Genomic DNA, 24,610 nt, shown 5'->3' with positions numbered 1-24,610 from the left:
ACAAAAGCAGGTGAAAATGTCAATTTTCACCTGCTTTTGTAGAAATAAGTGATAATGAATAGAACCTTTAATAAAAGGCTCAAACTGATTCACCTGTGAATCACGGACGCCCTTTTAACAGCACCTTTGTTGGATTTTCAGGGCCATCCTTCCACTTGCGGCCTTGTGCAGTACCTCGATGATGTGGAGGAAGAGGACAGCGTCCTGGTAAAGGTTTTTAAGAAACAAGGAGCCATTGTGATTGCCAAGACAAATGTTCCTCAGACTCTTTTATGGTAAATTCAAGAAGTCTCTGCTGTTTCTGCTGGTAGTTCCTATCCCCAGGTCTATGTGATCTGGGTGCTCGATGGCAGTGTACCTAGCTGCCTATTCAGTGTTCCACGTGGCTCAGACTCATCCCATGCAAACTGCACAAAATGTGTCCAAATCTACATCAGCCCCAGTATCTCTATAGTTCAAGTTTCCCAACTTCAGTCTTCGGGGACCATCAACAGTGCATGTTTTCCAGATCTTCTAGTCTGTACAACGTACTGTTAGGGAACTCTGAGGACTGAGGATGGGAAACACTGCTGTAGTTCCACATGTGTCTAGCTCAGCTCATCTCCCACTTGAAACTCTGCTTATTGTATCTCGTATCTGCTGCTCTCTCTCTGTAAGCCTGATTCTCGTGATATGTAGCTGACTGCCCATACACAGTCAATATTCTGAATGTGGTCGCATTTGGACCTGAGTGTGACTTATATTCGGGTCCTGTATCTGTACTATTAGTCCTCATCTCCTCGTCCATCCAGTCAGACAAGGTCAGAACTATCCTGTTGGGCTTGAACTCCATTGAGGCACTGATCATACTGATATAGACTTCTTAGTAGTTTGGTTGGGGTTGGATTTTAAACTACTTAAACTCAATTCATTGCACTTCTATTATCTCACACTCTTCACACATAGATCCCATGGGATTGGAAAGATCATTTATTGTTTCTTGCCCTGGAGTGCAGCTAACAGTCACCCTTACTATGGGGCACAGTCCACTAAGCAGTGCACAGTCTTATGCTGGCTACACACTTAACGATGAGTACCCAGCCGATGTCAAGTAAGGCGGATCCAGGTGGCAGTTCTGACATCGGCAAGTGAGTATGCCGGGAGTGACTTCGGGGGCCATTCAGCAGCATGGCCCCCAGTTGACGATATTGCCTGTTGGACCTGCATGCAGGTCCGATGGGTGACTATGCTGCCGATGCCCAGGAGCCAGCATCGTCAGTGACATAGTGGATGCACACTGCCCGATGTGGACGATATATAGTCCGATCCACAATATCATCTAGTGTATACCCGGTTAAAGGGGATTTGAACAGGATTTACACATGTCCATCCACTACTGGCAGAGGATCATGGGTAAGGTAATGCATACACAACTCTTTACCAACAGTCTGCACATGGAGAACACTGGACTGTAAAATCTACTCTTGTTATGTGAAACTCTTATATGTACATAATATATAATTTCCATCCTTTGCTGAATATTCTAATCACGCATCCATTATCTACATTTTCTGTATTAGGAATTTATTCCAATGCTATGTACTATTACATAATACTCTCTACCACTTTCTCCTACTGTAGCTGTGAAACCAGTAACCCAATATACGGACACACACTAAACCCCCATAACAGAGCCAAGGGGGTATCAGGATCTTCCGGTGGGGAGGGGGCATTGATTGGTGGTGGAGGTTCAATTCTTGGTATTGGAAGTGACCTTGCTGGCAGCATTCGCCTCCCGTCCAGTGTTTGTGGAATTGCTGGATTTAAGCCAACTTCAAGCAGACAGAGGTGAGCCCTATTCCTCCTGTATATATTGTTATAATAATTTCCTACGGTCTGTCCCGTCTCCTCAATGCACACGGAGTGTATGCCGATGTGTGAGCCCTAACCGCTCCCTTTGCTAGGGCGAAGGAACAGACCTAGCAAAGGAGGACTAGACGCCGGGAACGGGGTACCTAGTATCAGAGGAGCAGTGTGGAACCATGACGCCCGGAGAAAGTGCATGTCGTAGCGCCCCCTCCCTGTACTCAACTGTGCCAGTGGGGTATGGCCAGCCTGCGGGGGAATACTGAAGTGAATATAAAAACAGCAAACAGTGGCAGTATCACATTGGGTGTTGAGGTCCCATTGGGGGAATAGAATGCTTCGGTAATGCACTGTCTGACATTAAGGGGTAGCTGCTTTGGCACTGCTTTATTTATGTATAGCACCTAGAATCTAGCTTTTATCTCATTTGCATCATTGTTATTAGTCAATAGAGGAGATAGTATTATATATTCTGATCACCTATGGGAAGCTCCATTCTCAGCTATGCTCCTACTTCACAAATATACATTGCACCTATATTAATGTGAGTACAACTAACCATGTTCTGTCTACCACTATCATTCCAGGTCTCCTAATACAGTGGGCTCTATTTACTACAATCCGCATATTGAATGCGGATTGTAGTGTGATATTACCGAGTGAATTCGCATTGCGAATTCAGGCAATATCACAGGGATTTACTATAAATCCCTTGCAGGGACAGAGCTTGCGATAAAGCTCTGTCCCTGCGGATCCCATCCGCACTCTAGTCGCGGTATTTTCGGAAAAAATACCGCGACTAAGAGCCCGCGCATGCGCCGACCGACCACCGCTACTACCCCCCACCGACGCTAAGCCCCGCCCCCCGGCGCTAAGACCCGTCCCCCGCGATCGCGGACCCCCACGACCCCCCCTCCCCCCCCCCCCGCGACCCCCACTCCCTTCATTACACTTACCTGCATCCTCCTGGCCTCCAGTGGTCTTCTCCGGGCTTCCCGATCAGGTGATCTCCCATACTGCACTGGGGCCCGATCACCTGATGACCGGGCCCCAGTGCACTGTGGGAGACCAGCTGACCGGAGAGGAGCCATCACCGGAGGCCCGATCACCGGTCCCTGGATTCAGGTAAGTAAAAAAAAAAATGTTTAATTTTTTTTTTTCTTTTTTTTACAGCAATCAGCTTGCTGTCTATTTAGACCACATAGCTGAATACTGGTACCGGCTCCCGCCTCTACTCTCCCTGTTAGAGCAGAGTGGGAGCCCGGTAACCGGGGGAGACCCTGGATAACGCCACCTCCAGGTGGCGTTATTATCACAGGGCTTCCCCCGGTATTTTTTTACAATTTATTTTTAGTAACTTTCACACAGATCACATTTCCCATTACAATTATGGGAAATGCGATCTGCTTTACTAAAAATAAGTGATACTGGGGGTTGGAGTAGAATTTTACTAATTCTACTCCAATTGCCCTGTAATAAATTCAGGTGAAACTAAAATAATGTGAAAAGGGTGTGAAAACACCCTTTTTCACTTTATTTTAGTAAAAATAATGTTAATAAATAGAGCCCAGTATCTTTTAAAAGATCTTTTAAATAACATTTTGTGGTCATGCCTAGGAACACCTCATTACTTTACATAGCAAAGCAGTGAGTTTTTTTTAAAACTCATACCTGCCAATAAGAAAAGGAGAGGGGTGGTGACAGAAGCCAATAAGAACGGAGAGGGGAGGGGCAAAGAGCCGATCCCATGGTAGATAGGGGAGGAAATTAAAGAGGTGAGAAGTGAATGTAATTAATCTGACAGTAAAGGAGAGGTGACAGAAGATGATCACCGAGGAGGGGGGGCCGGAGGGGAGACAATCTGGGCAGCTTGAGGGAGCATGAAATGTAGAAACGGATCTCCAATCTGTAACTTATTTAGGATATAGAGCAAAGAAACCGAGATAAAACTAACAGGCGGCCGTCATACTGTGCAGCGCCCCAAGAATTCCCGGGAAACCTGAATGGCGCCCTCTGTCCATTTTGGCGCCCAGAGCTCATGCTCCACTGGAACCACCCTCGCTATTCCCCTGCCTAGTATCAGAGGGAGGCGGGTGAGAACAGTACGAGCAGCTGCAACACTGCTGGGGCAGGGTGGAGCAAAGCTGGGGAGGTGATAGCATATGCCGGGGCCAATATACTTGTTAATATAATAAATATATATCACTAAATTAAAAAGAAAGATAGGGGGCGCTCCATAGTGCATAAATGTTTTAATTGCATAAAAACATTAAAAGGACCCTCAGTTACAGGTGTACTGGTACCAAGTATAGGACAGTGTAGGCTGGTTATCACATGATTCCATGCAAAATTTCCATCTGCAATACTGCTCACCACCCACTCCGGAATGAACTCGAGTCCACCATCCATGCCGGGCCTGTCTGGGAGTGCCGCTGCATGGGGTTAAGTGCAAAGACGCTGAACCGCTCGCAGGGGCGTATCTACAATGGGTGCAGGGTGTGCGGGGTACACGGGCCCCTGGGTCCAGGGGGGCCCCGCACTGCACACCCATTTTCCTGGTGACCTGTGCAAACTCTATAGACTCTGGGCACACCCTAGTGCCCAGAGTCTATAACTTCGGCGCTGGCCGCGCACAACTCACCGGAGAGAGAGGAGAGGGCCCGTGTCGGAGACTGCACACGGGCCCCCTCCTCTCTAGAAACGCCCCTGACTGCTCGCATACTCATATTCAGATGGAGAACCTGCCCATTCCATGGGGCTGGTCATTAATAAAATAGTGGAGAAGATATGTTTTAGTGTTCAATGAAAATACAATTTGTTTTGATGTTCAGCGATATATATATAATTAGTAGTCGAGAGAAGAAAATTCAACAAAAACATAAAATTAATTCCAGACATCAAGCAATATCCTAGTAATTAAAATTCCTAGAGATTGTTTAATTCTATAGTGTCATTCAGTCCCAAACGGGTGAGGATCTGTAGCCAAAAAATCCAATAGGCTTCTCTCTTACAGAAAAGGCTACAGCGATCTCCTCCCCTATTGGTCACTTTAATGTTCCCGGGGGCTGATTCACTACCTTACGCAACTGCGATTATGCACCCAATCGGCCAATTATTATCGGGACTGTGGGGAGGCGAACGGTGGTGTGCCAGTGCATTTGAACGCCGTTGCTGGGGCGTGCATAAATTATCCACTGCGATGGCCTACGCAGTCTGAGATCTCATAGTGTGCGTGGTTGTTAGCAATTTCTGATGTGCGTGAGGCTGCGATGGTAGTCGATTGTACCGATGGTTTTGCAGGCTTGCTAAACATTACGGATGTGTGCTGAGTATAGTGGGCCTCCATGGGAAGTGCTGCGAGGGCATGGCGATCGCAATGTATTAGCATACTATCGTAGTTGAACTGCGTGCGTAATTGCTATTGCATATGTAATTGCTTAAGGTAGTGAATCATGCCCTCAATTCCTTTGATGGAAGCATTTTTTAGAGAACCATTCTGATATAATGTAATTTGTCTGGATATTTATTGAAAATTCTTCTATGTAGCATAAAACGGGTGTGCAATGGTCTTATGGTGCGGCCCACAAACTGTAGTGAATCATTCTTGACCAATATATTCCAAAACAAAACATTTAATTTTATGCTGTAGGTAGCAACTTTTTTTTTTAAGTACACAATCCACAAACTGAAATCGTTGAGCAGATCCTGGGGCAATTCCCAAGAATGTACAGTGGGTAGAAATGGGCGAATCTATATGGACTATGACAAAGTGCTGCCAGCCCCTCACCAGTTTCTGATCCTCCTCCTCTTCATCAGTAGCAGCCATGAGCAGAGTTCCCTGGGCTAATGTCCATCACTTCTTTTGCAGGGGATTCCGAGTGAATTCCAAGGTTCCCGTTAGACCCAATTCCCCAGGTAACCCAGCACAAATAATGGTGCATAAACTATTTACAACTGGACCGATTCGTACAGTATATGAGAATATGAATTTCTAGCAGAATGCATGGTCAGAGAATTGTAGGTACGGTAATATCAGTTTCTAGAACAATATTTGGTCAAGATGGATGGGATTATATTAATTTCTAGCACAATATTCAATCATGGTAGATGAAATAACATCAATATGCACTAAAGACATGTAGTCAGGATTTAAAGTTAAATAATAATTGTTATCCCTATATAATATATAATATTTCATTTTGCAGCCTTCGTGGAGTCCGTGCGTGCATTGATGGAATGACTGCAGGTAAAATTTGGATATTATTTGTGGATGAATAGATGTTAGAAATTGTATCTGGTTGGTTTAATTTAATATTGTATGTTATGGCGGGCATAAATTATGCAATTATGAGCCCAATATGTAGATTATCGGTGGAATAGGCCGATAATTGCATAGAGTATTGTGACCAATAAATCTTCCAACATGCACTGCTGCGGCCAGGGCCGGCTCTTCCACTAGGCAAGCTTAGGCAGCTGCCTAGGGGCGCCATCCACTGGAGGGCGCTTCTGAGTCCGCCTTGCACCCTCCATTTGCTGGGCGCCCGCTGAGATTGTTTTACCAGCGGGCACCTGGCTCCTCTCTTCACCCCCCCCCTGGCGCCAGCCGGAGGACGGAGCTCACTCCTGAGGTCTGGCTTCCGGGTCCCGCAGTGCAATATGGGAGTGACATCATGATGACGTTACTCACATACTTCCGAAGAGCGGGCACCGGGGACGGACGGCAGCAGGCACCGGTATGGAGTTTAAGGTAAGGGGGGGAGGGGTGCTGTCTTACTACAGGGGGCACTACTGGGGGCATCATATGGGGGCACTACAGCGGGCTTACTACTACTGGGGGCATCATATGGGGGCACTACAGGGGCCTTACTATTGGGGGCACTACAGGGGCCTTACTACTGGGGGCATCATATGGGGGCACTATTGGGAGCACTACAGGGGCCCTTACTACTGGGGGCACTTCAAGGGGCATTACTACTGGTGGCACTGCAGGGAGCATTACTACTGGGGGCACTACAAGGACATTACTACTGGGGGCACTGCAGGGAGCATTACTACTGGGGGCACTACAAGGGCTTTACAACTGGGGGAACTACAGGGGCACTTTCTACTGGGGGCACTGCAGGGGGAATCATCCCTTTAATTCGGGTCATGTGAATATTATTAGGTTTGGGGGAAAACAGGGGCTGCATTGTGAACCTTTGCCTAGGGCGCCCTGAAACCTTGCACCGGCCCTGGCCGCGGCCGACCACTCAATATTTCCCGTTCCTTCTCAGCGGAGGAACGGGGAAATATTTCCTCCCCAGGAGAGGAAAGCAGATATTGTGAGCCATACACTGACAGACATTTTATCTGACGGTGTATGCCCAGCATTACACTCCACTTTGGGGTTTAGGGGTTGGTTGATTCTGTTATTAACTGGCATATTTATCCATATTATTTTTTACTAAAATAATGTGAAAACTGTTTTTTTCACACCCTTTTTACATTATTTTAGTATAACTTAAATGTATTAAAGAGCTTTTGGAGCAGTTTTCATAAAAACTACTCCACAGCCCTTAAATTTGCACTGTTTTAGTAGGCATATCGCCTTTCCCATATCTGGAAGGGAAAATGTGATCTGTTTCAGATTACTAAAAGAAATTGTGAAAAGATGCAGGGGATGGAGTCCTGCTATAATAACGCTATTTAGAGATGGCGTTATGCAGGCTTTTTCCCTGTTTCCCCATCTCCAGCTCAGCCTTCCCTGCCTGCTGACAGGAAAAGCAGGGCCGGGAGCAGGCTTCTGTAATCAGCCATGTGTGTCTGATAGACCACAGGCTGATTACATAGAAAAATAAATAAATAACACTCACCTGCACCAGGGGCTGGTGATCAGTGAGCTCCTTCGGGACTCCTGTCAGCTGATCGCTGGACTCATGCTCTGTGACCCCAGTCAGCTGCTCCTTTGTGCTGTAAACTGAGATACCGGTACACAGCACAGAGTATTATATGTCTGTTACTTCAGTGAGGGTAATAGGGTACAAGAGGGGTACACTTTTAATGGGAGTCAATGGTGACATTAAAAACGTGTAAGAGAGGGTGCATATTTGTACAATGTGTGTGTTATATCTATGACAGTAATAGGATGTAACAGGTACTGTATACATGTGTTGCATGTATGTTATTTCTATGATACTAATAGGATATAAGAGGTACGCATTTGTTGCATGTCTGTTGCACAGATAGTAATACATTATATTGGGGTTGGACATTTTTTTTTGGTATCTCCTATTGCCCAGACTGCGATGGAGTGTAAGAAGGGTGAACATTTATTATGTATCTGTTATTTCAGTGTCACTATGCACAGGACCTATGGCGAGAGATGTGGACGCTCTGGTACTTTCCATGAGGGCTCTATGGTGTGATGAGTTTTTTTGCCTGGACCCAAATTTGCCACCCCTTCATTTCAATGAGGAGGTAATGAGACACACACACATATATAATAGGTGAGGAGTGTATGGGGATAGGGGAAGGACTCCCTAACTCTGATGTTCCCATGGGAGGAGTGAGATTTATACTGATTTCCACAGAAAACCATAATAATATCATGTTTACAGCAGAAAACGGGGTATATGTTTTGGGAGCTTAGTACAGAACTTATAATTCACTTAGTGACCAGCACTACGACACACCCTCATCTCGCTGATCTTTGTTCTATAGATTTACTCCTCTACCAAACCTCTCTGAATTGGATATTATGAAGAGGACGGATATTTCCAGGCGAAGCCCGGTATGAGACGAGTTCTTCTAGAAACCAAACATCTTCTAGAGGATGCTGGACACAAGGTGAGAGGAGCACGCAGATGGGGCCCTTTCTGGTACATGTCAAGGTTCAGACTGGCCCACAGAGGTACAGAGAAAACCCCTGGTGGGCCCTACTGCCTGGGGGCCAATCTCTCCTCTAGGGATCAGGTTCCAAGCTGTGCACTTGAATTATACATTATACATATGTTATAATTCACAGGACTATGATGTATTTTCTATAATGCATAGCTGTTCTTAATCTGGTACATTATCATGCATGCACTAGCAGTATTTACTATATATATATATATATATATATATATATAATATATATATATAAAGTCAGGTGCATAAATATTGGGACATTGACAGAATTTTCATATTTTGGCCTCTATTCACCACCACAATGGCTTTGGAATGAAACAAACAAGATGTGCTTTAACTGCAGACTTTCAGATTTAATTTGAGGGTAATTACATCCAAATCATGTGAACGGTGTAGGAATTACAACGGTTTCTATATGTGCCTCCCACTTTTTAAGGGACCAAAAGTAATGGGACAAACTAAACAATCCTAAATCTAGCTTTCACTCTTTAATACTTTGTTGCAACTCCTTTGCAGACAATTACAGCCTGAAGTCTGGAACACATAGACATCACCAGATGCTGGTTTTCATCCCTGGTGATGCTCTGCCAGGCCTCTACTGCAAATGTCTTAAGTTCCTGCTTGTTCTTGGGGCATTTTCCCTTCAGTTTTGTCTTTATCAAGTGACATGCATGCTCAATCGGATTCAGGTCAGGGGATTGACTTGACCATTGCATAACATTCCACTTTTTAGCCTTAAAAAACTCTTTGGTTGCTTTTGCAGTATGCTTCGGGTCATTGTCCATCTGCACTGTGAAGCGCTGTCCAATGAGTTCTGAAGCATTTGGCTGAATATGAGCATATAATATTGCCCGAAACACTTCAGAATTCATTCTGCTGCTTTTGTCAGCTGTCACATCATCAATAAATACCAGGGAACCAGTTCCATTAGCAGCCATGACACTACCACCACCATGCTTCACTGATGAGGTGGTATGCAGTTCCTTTCCCTCTCCATACTCTTCTCTTCCCATTACTCTGGTACAAGTTGATCTTTGTCTCATCTGCCAATAGGATGTTGTTCCAGAACTGTAATGGCTTTTTTAGATGTTGTTTGGCATACTCTAATCTGGTCTTCCTGTTTTTGAGGCTCACCAATGGTTTACATCTTATGGTGAACCCTCTATATTCACTCTTGTGAAGTCTTCTCTTGATTGTTGACTTTGACACATATATACCTACCTCCTGGAGAGTGTTCTTGATTTGGCCAACTATTGTGAAGTTGTTTTTCTTCACCAGGGAAATAATTCTTCTGTCATCCACCACAGTCGTTTTCCGTGGTCTTCCGGGTCTTTTGGTGTTGCTGAGCTCTCCGATGCGTTATTTCTTTTTAAGAATGTTCCAAACAGTTGATTTGGCAACACCTAATGTTTTTGGTATCTCTCTGATGGGTTTGTTTTGATTTTTAAGCCTAATGATGGCTTGCTTCACTGATAGTGACAGCTCTTTGGATCTCATATTGAGAGTCGACAGCAACTGATTCCAAGTGCAAATGTCACACCTAGAATCAACTCCAGACCTTTTACCTGCTTAATTGATAATGAAATAACAAGGGAATAGCCCACACCTGTCCATGAAATAGCTTTTGAGTTGATAGTGCCATTACTTTTGGCCCCTTAAAAAGTGGGAGGCACATATAGAAACCGTTGTAATTCCTACACCGTTCACATGATTTGGATGTAATTACCCTCAAATTAAATCTGAAAGTCTGCAGTTAAAGCACATCTTGTTTGTTTCATTCCAAAGCCATTGTGGTGGTGAATAGAGGCCAAAATATGAAAATTCTGTCAATGTCCCAATATTTATGCACCTGACTGTATGTATATATATATATATATATATATATATATATATAAAATATATTTTTGGGTAGTTCGACATGGCGCCTCTGCGAAGCAACTTTGTAAAGCTGTCAAGTGGTCCTCTGCCCATACCTTTGTGAAGTTCTATTCCTTTGATACCTTCGCCTCTTCTGTTGGGACTTTTGTGAGAAGAGTTCTCAGCGCAGCTCAGGAGCATTCCCTCCCTTAGGAGATTAGCTTTGGGACATCCCAGGGTAAAGCCTGTGTCCCCTATGGAGAAAGAAGAAAAGGAGATTTATGTGGGACTTTGCACTGCTTCAGGTTCTCCTGTCCGCATCTGCTTTGTTTTTGGACCTGTATGTGACTCGTTCTTCATTCTCCTCCTTCTTTCTTTAGGCATGTTAACTTAACTGAGTTGCCTGTGGCTGGGAGAGGGTCATGGGGGTGAGGGAGCAGGGGCTCATGGGTAAAGAGTTTTAACTATTTGGTACCTAGACTCCTACTCACCAACCTATACCAAGCGCAAAAAGCCTGTGTCCTATGGAATTGAAGAAAAGGATTTATCAGGTAAGCACATAAATGTCCTTACTAGAATATTCTGTATTTTGGAATAATTGCATACCATAATGAAATATCTTGGGAATGGGACCCAAATCTAAACAGACTGCATTTATGTTTTATATACACCTTATACACACAGCCTGCAGGTAATTTTATACAATATTTTCAATAATTTTGTGGCTCAAATAAAGTTTGTGTACATATGTAAAATTAATTTGTTTTATATATACCTTATACTCAAAGCCTGAAGGTCATTTTATACAATATTTTTAATAATTTTGTGCCTTAAACATACTTTATGTACATTGAACCATCAAAAAGTATAGGTTTCAATATCTCAGTAATGTGAAACAAATTCCACATTTCGTAATATTCCGTATTTCAGAATATTTGGATATGGGAGACTCAACCTGTACTACATTATTGCACTTTCTATCCTCACCTATAGACTGTCTCCTGTATTGCATTTATATGCTTCTGAGTGTCCTTTGCTTTGCCAAGTCTCATTTGGTAAAGTTTTCTTAGGAATAATTTTCTGTTTAAACTGGATCATTCATGCAGCTTCTGTAGTGCATCCCACATGCCCTTTGTAGTATTCTCGTGCCAGGTATGGTGACTGGGATGCATGGTGCCTGGTCCTATAACCTTGCTTCTTTGATCAGTCATCAAACAAACATAGAAGGTTTATGAAGCAAAACTGTAGTATGAACAGTGCCGGTTTATCACCATACAGACACAGCATAACTAGTAACTAACATGGAGTCGATTTGCACTAGACTGAAAGACCATCTAGTAACATGTTGGTAACAGCACCACCTGCAGTACCTCCAGTGTAACTACTTAAGCAATGTTAAGACTAGAATTGTTGTAGTATTCCAACAACAATTTCCTCTTCACTTCTACATTTACTGCTTACATTACTTATATTTCACCAATTTTAGATTATATAAAATTATTAAAATTTAAATTTTTCTTTTCAGCTCATCTTGTTCAGGCCTCCACGAGTGGGTTATGCATATGAGCTGCTCTGGAAGGCGTTTCTTGGAGACAAAGGGAAAACCGTAGCAGATAAGTTGTAAGTGGCATGTGCTGAGTACAAGCAATGAAAGCTGGATATTAGGGTAAGGGGTAAATACATTTAAGCATAGCACCCTGGAAGAATAATAATTTATTTATATAACACCACAATTTACTCAGCACTGTACAGAGATTATTTGGGTTTCATATCAGTCCCTGCCCTGTTGTAGCTTACAGTCTAAAGGGGGCTGTACCAAGCTTTGGAGATACAGTGGTGTTTGAAAGTTTGTGAACCCTTCAGAATTTTCTATATTTCTGCTGAAATTTGGCCTAAAACTACCTCAGATTTTCACACGAGTCCTAAAAGTAAAGAAGGAGAACTAAATCAAACAAATGAGACAAAAAAATAGACGTGCTCATTTGTTTATTGAGGAACATTATCCAATATCACATATCTGTGAGTGCCAACAGTATGTGAACCTTTGCTTTCAGTATCTGGTGTGACCCCCCTTGTGCAGCAATAACTGCTTCTAAATGTTTCCGATACTAGTTGATTAGTCCTGAACATCGGTTTGGAGGAATTTTACCCCATTTCCCCGTACAAAACAGCTTCAACTGTGTTATGTTGGTGGGTTTCCTCCCATGAACTGTTCGCTTCAGGTCTTTCCACAACGTTTCGATTGGATTAAGGTCAGGATTTTGACTTGACCATTCCAAAACTTAAAATGTATTCTTCTTTAACCATTGTTTGGTGAAATGACGTGTTCTTTGGGTCGTTGTCTTGCTGCATGACCCACGTTCTCTTGAGATGCAGCTCATGGACAGATGTCCTGACATTTTCCTTAGAATATTCTGGTATAATTCAGAATACATTGTCTCATCAATGATGACAAGTCGTACTGGGCCAGATGCAGCAAAACAGGCCCAAACCATGATACCACCACCGTGTTTCACAGATGGTATGAGGTTTTTATGCTGGAATGCAGTGTTCTCCTTTCTCCAAACATAATGCTTCTCATTTAAACCAAAAAGCTCTATTTTGGACTCATCTGTCCACAAAACATTGTTCCTATAGTTTTCAGGCTTGTCCAGGTGATCTTTAGCAAATTGCAGGTGGGCAGTAATGTTCATTTTTTTGGCTTTTTCATGCTTTTTCAGCCATGCATACCATTGTTGTTCAGTGTCGTCCTGATGGTGGATTCATGAACATTGACATTAGCCCATAGTGAGAAAGGCCTCAGTTGTTTAGAGGTTACAATGGGTTCCTTTGTGATCTTGCAAACTATTTGAGGCTTTGCTCTTGGCGTGATCTTTTTTGGCCGACCTCTCCTGGGGAGGGTAATAATGATCTGGAATTTTCTCCATTTGTACACAATCTGTCTGACTGTTGATTGATGGAGTCCAAAATCTTTAGAGATAGTTTTGTAACATTTTCCAGCCTGATGAACATCAACAACTCTTCTTCTGAGGTCCTCAGAAATCTCCTATGTTCATGGCCTGATACACTTCCACAAACATGTGTTGTGATCATCAGATTTTGATAGATCCCTGTTCTTTTAAAAAGACAAGTTGCCCACTCACACCTGATTGCCATCCAATAGATTGAAAATACCTGACTCTAATTTCACCTTCAAAATACAGTATCTGCTAAAAGGGCCGCTATCAAGGGGGAAGGCCGGGCCTCGAGTCCCGGGCCCGGATACTCTGGGGGCCCGACCGCTCCTCCTACCGCCTGTCCACTATTTCCACCCTGCTAAACTTACGTTCACTGACAGGCTCGGCTGGTGGTCCGCGGCCGCCCGCGCCCACTACTACAATATACCCTCTCACTATCTCTCCAAACGCCCGTCGCTGCTGCTATGTATGTGGCTGGCTGTTGGAGGCAGGCAGAGTGGATGCTCCCAGCCTACTCTGTGCTGCTAACCAATAACACAATCGAGCAGACGGGAGCATCCATAAACACCGCAACAGCGGCGGGCGGTTGGAGAGGTAGGGAGAGGATATAGTACTGGGCGCAGGTGGTGCCTGTCAGTAAATGTAAATTTAACAGGGAAAAATTAGTGGGTGGGAAGGCCCCGGGGCCTCGTTGTGCGGAGGGAGGGAGATTACTCGGGGAAGGGTGAGGTTCTGTATAATGGGGGCTGGGGGGGCTCTGCCTATTTGGCCCGTCCCAGGCCCCATGATCTCTGAAGGCGGCCCTGTCTGCTAAGCCTAAAGGTTCACATACTTTTGCAACTGTGATATTGGATCATTGTCCTCAAAAAAATTAAACAATTAGCATGTTTAATTTATTTGCCTCATTTGCTTTAGTCTTTGTCTAGTTTTAGGACTTGTGTGAAAATCTGAGGTAGCTTTAGGCCAAATTTCAGTAGAAATATAGAAAATTCTGAAGGGTTCACAAACTTCCAAGCACCACTGTAGATAATGTGGTGTAATTGCCCAATGCAACCAATCAGCATCTAACATTTCAAATGCTGCACTAGATAAATGACAGGAGCTGACCGGTTGTGTTGCGTAACTTTATCCCACTCTGCGGCTTGAAACATCTCCCCCTAAATTCCCTAACATACACACATGGAGACTAGTGTTAATTTTGAAGGATGTTTGTGGCGTGTGGGAGAAAACCATGCAAACATGAAGAGAACATGCACACTATACACAGTTAAGCCATGTCCAGGTATTTAAGTATTGTAGTCAGCAATTATTTGAAAAAGTGAAATGCGAACATTAATTCTGGGACCATGTGTTAGACTGTGTATGAAGTACATTTATGTGGTGTCTGCACAATTGGCTGGTAACAATCACTGTCAGGGTATGGTACATGAAAATGCTGCTCTGTGTTATATAGGGGTTTATTTACTAAGCTTTGTTAGGAGATAAAGGGGCGTATTCAATTTGAGGCGTTAAGTCCGGATCCGCGGTAATTTACCGCCGATGACGTCATTATTGCCTGTTTTGGTTTTACCCCGTATTCAATTTCAAAGACTTTCCGCCTAGGCGGAAAGTCAATGCAATGTAATAGACGGTAAAGTATCGCCTATGAATGACAGGCGGTAAAAAGTGCAGAAGTGGGGTTCAATATTTCGGGAAACCCAGTGCAGCCTTCAGTTAGTTCCCCAAAGGTAATCTGTGTAAAAAAAAACAAAAAAAACTTAAGGACACCCCAAAAATTTACTTTGAAAAAGGGGGCAAAAAAAAAAGTTGGGGTACAAACTTAAAAACTAGCAAACTTGACTCTGGGGGGGTCCCCAAGTATGCCCCATGTGTTTTTTTGATTGCAGGTGTTTGCGCCAGGTGGATTTTTCATGATTTGTTTAAGTCACTTTAGCAAATTTAAAATATGCTGAACCCCATTTTCAAGTACCCCAAATTTGATGGGCATAGTTGTTTTGCCTTAAAAAAACTTCTAAATGCTCTTCTGCATCACCTTATTCAAAGCCGCATTTATGCACCTGCAGCGGCTATTAGAAACTCCGACTTCCTTCAGGAGTTAAAAATGGGGGTACCCATAGTGATCCCCCATATCTGCACATCTTTAGGGGGTACTCTAGAATATTTCCCGAAAATTCCCCTTTTGTTTAACCTGTAAAAAAACGGGGTAAAAATTTACAAAAAAAATTACATAAGGTCCCCCCCCAAAAGCCAAACCAGCCCCAGTCTTGCCAGCCAGTGGTGGTTTCTAAAAATATGGGGAACAAATTGTGTATGGTTCCACCGTATTTTAGAAACCAACCCAAGGCTGCAGGGACCAGTTCTGGTTTTAAATATAGATGGAAAAAATACGTGAGAATCCCCCTATATTTAAGACCAGCACCAGACCCAACTGACTGGGGTGTAATGCCACAGCCAGGAGACCCAATCACCGGGGCTCCAGGTCCAAAGCATTGGCATCCCAAATCGGTCAGCGCAAGCCGGTGATCTCTGGGGAGTCGGGGGCCCCCCAAAGAAGGGTCCCCCCTTCCCGAGCACCACAGGCTTATGCTGAAGCCTGGGGCTCTTCCCCATACCCCTGGTTTGGTGGGTATGGAGGTAATGGGGGGGCCAAATAATGTAAAACTATTGTGTTTTACAGTGGAACTAGAAGTGACAGCATGCCTGCCATTTTGCACTTGTGGAACAACAAGTGCCAGCAGACATGCGGCACCTGTAACTTTGCTGTAAAATAAATAGTTAAAAAAAGACAAAACACACACCGTGACAGTATAACTTTATTACACACACCTACCCATTCACACATACTTACCTATACCAGATGTGTCTGTCCCCTTGTCCAGTAGATTGTCTTCAATGAATGGGTCTGCAAAGAAAAATTCATACTCACCTATATCCTGGCGCCAGTCTCCGCAGTAATCCAGGAACTTAGCAAGACAAAAAAACGAGTTTACACGACCCACGCAACAGCTATCAGTATGTGTGCTGCCACACATACTGATAGCTCCCGAATGCCAGCTGATGGATGCCTGCTGACAGAACATGCATGGAGCTGGCACTTCCCGAGAGCCAAACAGCGGCCGCACTGACTGTAGAGCGGCCGCTGATTGGCTCCGGCTACTGACAGTTCCCACGTGGCGTGAATCGCCCAAACATGTGTAGACATGGGGGATCACTATGGGTACCCCCATTTTTAACTCCTGAAGGAAGTCGGGGTTTCAAATAGCCGTGGCAGGTGCATTTTTGCAGAATTTAAAAAAATGCGTTTTGGGACTTAAAAATATGCTAGTACCCATTTTCATGTACCCCAAATTTGATGGGACCATTTTTAAAAACGAAAAAAATTAGCTAAGTGCTCTTCTGCATCACTTCTTCAAAGTCAGGAAAAAAAACACCTGCAGCGGCTATTTAAAACCCGATTTTTCTTTTGCAACCAAAAACGGGGGTACCCATAGTGATCCCCCATGTCTGGACATCTTTTGGGGGGGTCCTAGGATTATTTCCCGAAAATTCCCGTTTTTTTAACGCTGATCCAAGTATCGCCGGGTCCCGTTTTTGCCTACTTTCAAATTGAATACGGGGATACGCGGGCACGCGCGCGATACTTTAATGCCTACAAAACAGGCGAAGGCAGCGTTAAGTCCGGGCCGCAGCTCGGCTCACATTGAATACGGGTCAAAGTGAACGATGATAAGGTACCGTTCACTTTATCTCCTAACAAAGCTTAGTAAATAGACCCCCTTTTCATATTGAAGTGAAAAAGAACAGAAAAAATAAAAAGGGTTTTGTCATATTTATAATTATAATATGACAAAAGTATGGAAAAACCAAGAGAAAACATAAAAATATGAGAGGAATGTCATAAAACAGCCATGACCAATGATCACATCTTCCTACAATCACTGTGAGGAGCACTGCTACACAAGGGAATAAGGGGAAGTCATACACCTTGACAGGATCAATTATCACATCCTCCTACAGTCACTATGAGGAGCACTGCTCTACAAGGGAATGAGGGGAAGTTGTACACCCAGACAGTACTAATGATCACATCTTCCTACACTCACTGTGAGGAGCACTGCTCTACAAGGGAATAAGGGGAACTTGTACACCCAGACATGATTAATGATCACATCCTCCTACAGTCACTGTGAGGAGCACTGCTACACAAGGAAATAAGGGGAAGTTATACACCTTGACAGGATCAATTATCACATCTTCCTACAGTCACTGCGAGGAGCACTGCTATACAAGGGAATAAGGGGAAGTTGTACACCCAGACATCACTAATGATCACATCCACCTACAGTCACTGTGAGGAGCACTGCTACACAAGGGAATAAAGGGAAAGTCATAAACACAGCCATGACCAATGATCACATCTTCCTACAGTCACTGTGAGGAGCACTGCTACACAAGGGAATAAGGGGAAGTTATACACCCAGACATGACTAATGATCACATCCACCTACAGTCACTGTGAGGAGCACTGATACACAAGGGAATAAAGGGAAAGTCATAAACACAGCCATGACCAATGATCACATCTTCCTACAGTCACTGTGAGGAGCACTGCTACACAAGGGAATAAGGGGAAGTTATACACCCAGACATGACTAATGATCACATCCACCTACAGTCATTGTGAGGAGCACTGCTACACAAGGGAATAAGGGGAAGTTATACACCTTGACAGGATCAATTATCACATCTTCCTACAGTCACTGTGAGGAGCACTGCTATACAAGGGAATGTTGTACACCCAGACAGGACTAATGATCACATCCTCCTACAGTCACTGTGAGGAGCACTGCTATACAAGGGAATGTTGTACACCCAGACAGGACTAATGATCGCATCCTCCTACAGTCACTGTGAGGAGCACTGCGACACAACGGAATAAAGGGAGCCAGAGGCCCATGTGCCCTGCATAGCCTGCACCCATTATAGATACGCCCGCCAGTGACCCTCCTTCAGTCACTGAGAGGAGCACTGCTACACAAGTGCAAGAAGGGAAAGTCACAAAAAACAGCCATGACAAACAATCTCTAAGGGGAGCCATACATGGAGACATGGCCATTGGCCTCCACCATCTGTAATCACTGAGAGGAGCTATGTGACCCAAGTGAATGAGGGAAAAGTTATTCAGTACATATAATTATCGGAATCGGTATGAAATACCGCCCCCGCATGGCCGGTGGTTCGATTCCCGGCAGCGGCAGCACGACACTGGAACACATCCCGGCAGCGTGAGCCCGACAGCGCTGGAAATCCTAATCGTTGTAAGGTATGTATAGACTAACCTAACCCCCCTAACCCTAACTCTCCTTAGGGGTGCCTAACCCTAAAATCCCCCCAAGTGCCTAACCCTAATCCCCCCCGTAAGTGCCTAACCCTAACCCCCCCTTCCCCGCTGCCTAAACTTAAGTCCCCTGGGGGGGTGCCTAACCCTCCCTCCCCCTAGCCTGACCCTAACCCTCACGGGGGAGTGCCTAACCCTAAGTCCCTCCCGGGTGCACTAAACCTAACCCTTCCCCCCCACGGCTGTCCGCTCGTGGCGCCCGGCATCCCGATCGAAGGTCTCCCGGCGTCGGGGAAATGAGCGGTGTATACATCTAGACGCCGGGCATTTCACCCTCGCCGGGATATGACAGTCGGGGAGCCAGCTGTCAGTTTAATGTCAGCTGGCTTCCCGATTGCATCCCTAATTATCACATAATTTGTCCTCAGTCACAGGAACTTTTTCTGGATTTCCCTAATGTTCTGGATACCAGATTCCATGCTGGACACCTCTAACAATATACAGTATATATAGAAATTAAGTATTTTTTATTTATTTGGGTTTTTTTTACCTCAGAGAGAGCCAATAATATGAGAATGTTGCCAACTGTGGAATGGAATCTCCAATGGATCAGAGCACAGGGATGAGGATAATTCTCTAGTTATATATAGATAACATTGCAGTAAGCAGACTGGAGGGCATGTAGGAAAGCGGGAGAGAATCCCTTTATGTTACGATGAGTTGATGTACATAAGGATCCTTGCTCAGCATCTCCCCCCTAGCAGAGCTGTTATAAGAATATCTTATGACAATCGGCGTAACTATCAACTGGGGGCCTCAACAGTCTGCAGGCACCACGTGGCCACCTGTGATGCTTACTGGCCTTGCTCCCCTATGCGGCCTATAGTCAACAGGGACCTAAATGTTCAGCTGTGGGACTGCTGAAGCTCTAGAGTGCTGTGCACAAGAGGCAGCACTCTAACGGATCCATAATAAAATCCTGGCCAGCGTTTGTGGGGCAGTCTCTGATGCCATGACCTCTGTGATCAGGAAATGCAGGGGGGCTAATAAAGATGGCGGGGGCTGATAACCTGGCATAGTATGTATAGGCAGGGGAAACTAAAAACCTTTGTCCGTACGTTGCCCACTCTCCTGGAATATTCGGAATACTCATGCATTTCAGGGGTAGTGAATAAATGGGACCACTTTATATAACCACCTTGTATTTTATTCCTATTAGTAAGAACAACTTCATAGACCCCAACCTGGGGGAATGCGCACAACTCTGTAAAATGCCCGACGTGGTGAAGAGGATCCTGGGCTTCATTTTCCGGCCGATAGTAAGTAGATACGAAAAACAAAAAAAACCCAATTCTTACTGTAATTAAATTTAACACGGACAATTTCATTATAAACAAAAATGAAAAAAACACAACATAATTATAAACACTAATTGGTCTATTCAATATGTTAATTATCATTGTCCGAACGGACTTCGATAGTTAATGTTTCTTCTCGACGAGAGCGCCGGAGGAATTCATCAAATCAGCTGTCTTCCCGAACACTTTCATTGCTCCTCTCGGAGCAGGTCACGCATGCACACAAGAGCTCCGACGTCCGAAAGGATCCCTTTTCATGACCCAGGACTCCTTCCCATACGGAAGGAGTGGGTAGCGGCAGCACTCGCCATCTGAAGATGGCAAATGCTCCAGCAAACAAGCTCTGAAAATATTGTATTTATGGTGCTTGATGAATTCTGTCCCCATACTAGTGTATGGGGACAGCGGGCCATTCCGCCAGAGGAAGGTAAGCAGGAGATATCTGTGATACTAGTGTATGAGGACAGCGGGCTATTCCACCAGAGGAAGGTAAGCAGGAAATATCTGTGATACTAGTGTATGGGGATAGCGGGCCACTCCGCCAAAGGAATTTAAGCAGGAGATATCTGTGATACTAGTGTATGGGACAGCGGGCCATTCCGCCAAAGGAAGGTAAGCAGGAGATATCTGTGATACTAGTGTATGGGGACAGCGGGCCATTCCGCCAAAGGAAGGTAAGCAGGAGATATCTGTGATACTAGTGTATGGGGACAGCGGGCCATTCCGGCAGAGGACGGCAAGCAGGAGATATATGTGATACTATTATATGGGGACAGCGGGCCATTCCGCCAAAGGAAGGTAAGCAGGAGATATCTGTGATACTAGTGTATGGGGACAGCGGGCCATTCCGTCAGAGGAAGGTAAGTAGGAGATATCTGTGATACTAGTGTATGGGGACAGCGGGCCATTCCAGCAGAGGACGGCAAGCAGGAGATATATGTGATACTAGTATATGGAGACAGCGGGCCATTCCGCCAAAGGAAGGTAAGTAGGAGATATCTGTGATACTAGTGTATGGGGACAGCGGGCCATTCCGCCAGAGGAAGGTAAGTAGGAGATATCTGTGATACTAGTGTATGGGGACAGCGGGCCATTCCGGCAGAGGACGGCAAGCAGGAGATATGTGATACTAGTATATGGGGACAGCGGGCCATTCCGCCAAAAGAAGGTAAGTAGGAGATATCTGTGATACTAGTGTATGGAGACAGCGGGCCATTCCGCCAGAGGAAGGTAAGTAGGAGATATCTGTGATACTAGTATATGGGGACAGCGGGCCATTCCGCTGCTTTACCTCCTTAATGAATGGCCCAATAACTTAATTTTTACAACTTTTGTAAAAATTAAGTGATGATGAATAGGTTCCTTAGAACTCTATTCATCAATCAAATTTCTCCTTAAATAATGCGGAAACGAGCAATTCATTCCAGACCTTGGCCCTGGTAGCTAACGTCCCGAAAACATTAGTGGTCACTTTACTTTTACAATCAGCAAGGACAGATTCCTGCGAGTGCATTTAAATACATGCATGCGGTACATCATTCCTTATTGGCAATAATCATTTTCTAATTATCGGGTCTAAAACCTGATAATAAATAAACAGGCCCCATATTGTAGCTATACTTTTATCCCACTAATTAATAAATGATTTTTCTATATGAGAATATATAACATATCTAGCAATAGCCCATAACCTGAATACTACCGTAAAGAAACAGACTGCTCCTGTCCCCCAACCCCTGTCCCTGTGTTTGGTAAGTGCGCCCAGGTGCCCTAACACTGATTAGTAACTTTCTCACTCTACAGCATAATTCCGAAAATCTATCATTGCTCTGGCAGACACAATGGTTACATAAGTGATGTTATGTTTTATTGCTTCACTTAATACTCGCTAAAATCCTAAGTGACACTTTGATAATGCCCTGACATGGGTTTCCTAGCCCCAATAGTAATCCTTAGACCTTGAGTCCATGAGAAGAAATTAGCGGTGTGTAAGCAGCAGGTACATTAAGTTGTGACCAATGGGCATTTTAACTTTTTAACCCAAAGTAATGCCCCGTATACACAATACCCACAGTAGTAGTGCCCCTAATACACATAATGCCGACAGTAGTAGTGCCCCTTATGCAGTGCCCGCAGTAGTGGTGCCCCTTATGCAGTGCCCCCAGTAGTGGCAGTGGCCCTTATGCAATGTCCATAGTGGTAGTGCCCCTTATACAGTGCCCCCAGTAGTAGTGCCCCCATATGCAGTGCCCCATGTAGTAGTGCCCCCAGTAGTAATGCCTCCCAGTAGTAATGTTCTCTGTAGTAGTACCCCCAATAGTAATGCCCAAATAATAATGCCCCTAGCTGTAATGCCCCCTGTAGTAGTGCCCCCAATATTAATGCCTACAATAGTTATGCCCCCAATAGTAATGCCATCAATAATAATGCCCCCTGTAGTAGTGCCCACAATAGTAATGCTCCCTGTAGTAGTGATACCAATAGTAATGCCCCCAGTAGTAATGCCACTTACACACAAAAAAACCCCAACACAATACTTACCATAAGAACCGCACCTGAATCCCCGGCCGTCCAACAGGCTGCTCCTCGGAACTATGGGAGAGACCTCATGACATCTCTCCCATAGTGCACACTTCAGGAGCTGGAAGCCGGAGCTCTGGAGTGAGCGCCAGCCTCCACCTGCCAGTGCCATTGTGGGGAAGGAGCTGGGCGCCCACTGGTAACAAAATATCAGTGGGCGCCCAGCAAATGGAGCCTCCCTGCGGCGCTGGGCTGAGGTGGGCCGGAGGAGGCGTAACTGGTTCCGTCTCCAGATATTTGGCCGCTGTTGGTTAGCTACATAGCCACTGATTATAAGACTTCAGCATTCAGAGCAGATCCTGAACCATCTGTATAGTACATAGAACTTAGTGTTGCAATGCGGCATCTAATAATAACTTGAAGATAAAATATTTTAAAATTGATAGTGATGCTGATATTTTTTCCCTGTACGTAAATCTTATTTTAAATATTTCCAGTATCCGAGGATTTCCAGGTTTCTAAATTCCAGTGTTGGTGCAAGGTAAGACCCTGTGTGCTCTTCCAGATTATCTCTCATATACAATGTACACTATGTAGACAAAAGTGATTGGACACCTCTGCATTGCAGCTGGTTTAGCATGGGTCCGTGCATGGTCACATTAACTCTGAGAAGTATAAAGATGTTCATTGTGGCAGTTCTACAGAAGCAATGAATGTTTTTATCAGGATGACAATGCCACCTGCCATGTTTCCAGGGTGACGCTGGACTAGTATACAGAAAATGTGGTAACCTGGATGTACTGGCCACCTCTGACTCCAGATCTTAACCCCAGTGAGAACCTCTGGGACGAATTGGAACGATGGGTGCGTTCTAGGCTGACTCGACCTTCTTCAGTGTCACAGTTGGTCACTGTACGTAAGGCGGAATGGCAAAACATACCCCCTGCTGTTATCCAGGAACTTGTGGACAGACAGTTTACCAAGAAGGGTGTCTGCAGTAATCACTGCACGTGGTGGACCTACAAAGTACTGACGTCAATAAAATATTGTTTATCTATGTCCTGTCAGTGTCCAATCACTTTTCTCTACATAGATATATTACCCTGGTGGATTATTCCACATAAATTCCCACCCGCTCACACTCTGCGTCCTGAGGTGGAAGACTGTTATAGGTAACTGACAAGATGGAGGGCTGTGACCATGATGAAAGGAGCTGTCCAGCTCCAAGTAGAGACATAACATAGGGGATATGATAGATAAGTAATAATAGGTGATCAGGACGGCAGCATTTACATAAATAAGAGGGTTTCTAGAACAAGGTGACACTGTGACAGCAACTGTGGAATAGAAGGAGGGAAACCTGAGAGGAAATAGGAAGAACTTTTATACAGAGCATACTTGCCGCCTTTTGCTTTCCCTCCCCTGTAGAAGCCCGGGGAGAAGAAGCCGGTGGGTGGCTGATTGTCAGCATCATTAAGCCCCTCCCCATGCGGTAAATTGCCACGATTGGTGCAAATTTAAATAGGGGCGGGACCAAATGACTTGATTATTGCAGAATAGCATCATTAAGCCCCGCCCCTACACGGGAATCCACGTTTGCTCTAGAAATTCTCCCCCATTCTGCCTACTTCACTAGGAAGTGGGCAGAAATGCAGGAGAAGTGCCTACTCTACGGGGTGTGCAGGGAGTTACCCGAAAAATTGTGAGCCTCCCATGACTTCCGGGAGAGTAGGCATGTATGATACAGAGGGAGTGATAAATCTACGGATACAGCTATGGAAGAAATAGCAGAGCAGCGGTGGAAGGAGGCCCCCAGTATGATTAAGATTGGGGGCGTGACGTATGAC

The 24,610-nt window shown here is 44.7% G+C and overlaps 1 pseudogene; it reads left to right on the top strand.

The window, feature by feature from the left end:
* The window catches only part of LOC148474669 (fatty-acid amide hydrolase 1-like), a 54,215-nt pseudogene that overhangs the window by 13,660 nt on the left and 15,945 nt on the right, over nucleotides 1-24,610 (top strand).

The sequence above is a fragment of the Taudactylus pleione genome, unplaced genomic scaffold (genome assembly GCF_031769625.1).
Source record: "Taudactylus pleione unplaced genomic scaffold, aTauple2 ptg000824l, whole genome shotgun sequence".
NCBI classification, from domain to species: domain Eukaryota; kingdom Metazoa; phylum Chordata; class Amphibia; order Anura; family Myobatrachidae; genus Taudactylus; species Taudactylus pleione.
The sequence above is the reverse complement of the archived record's forward strand: the minus strand, read 5'-3'. Positions and strand labels throughout refer to the sequence as shown.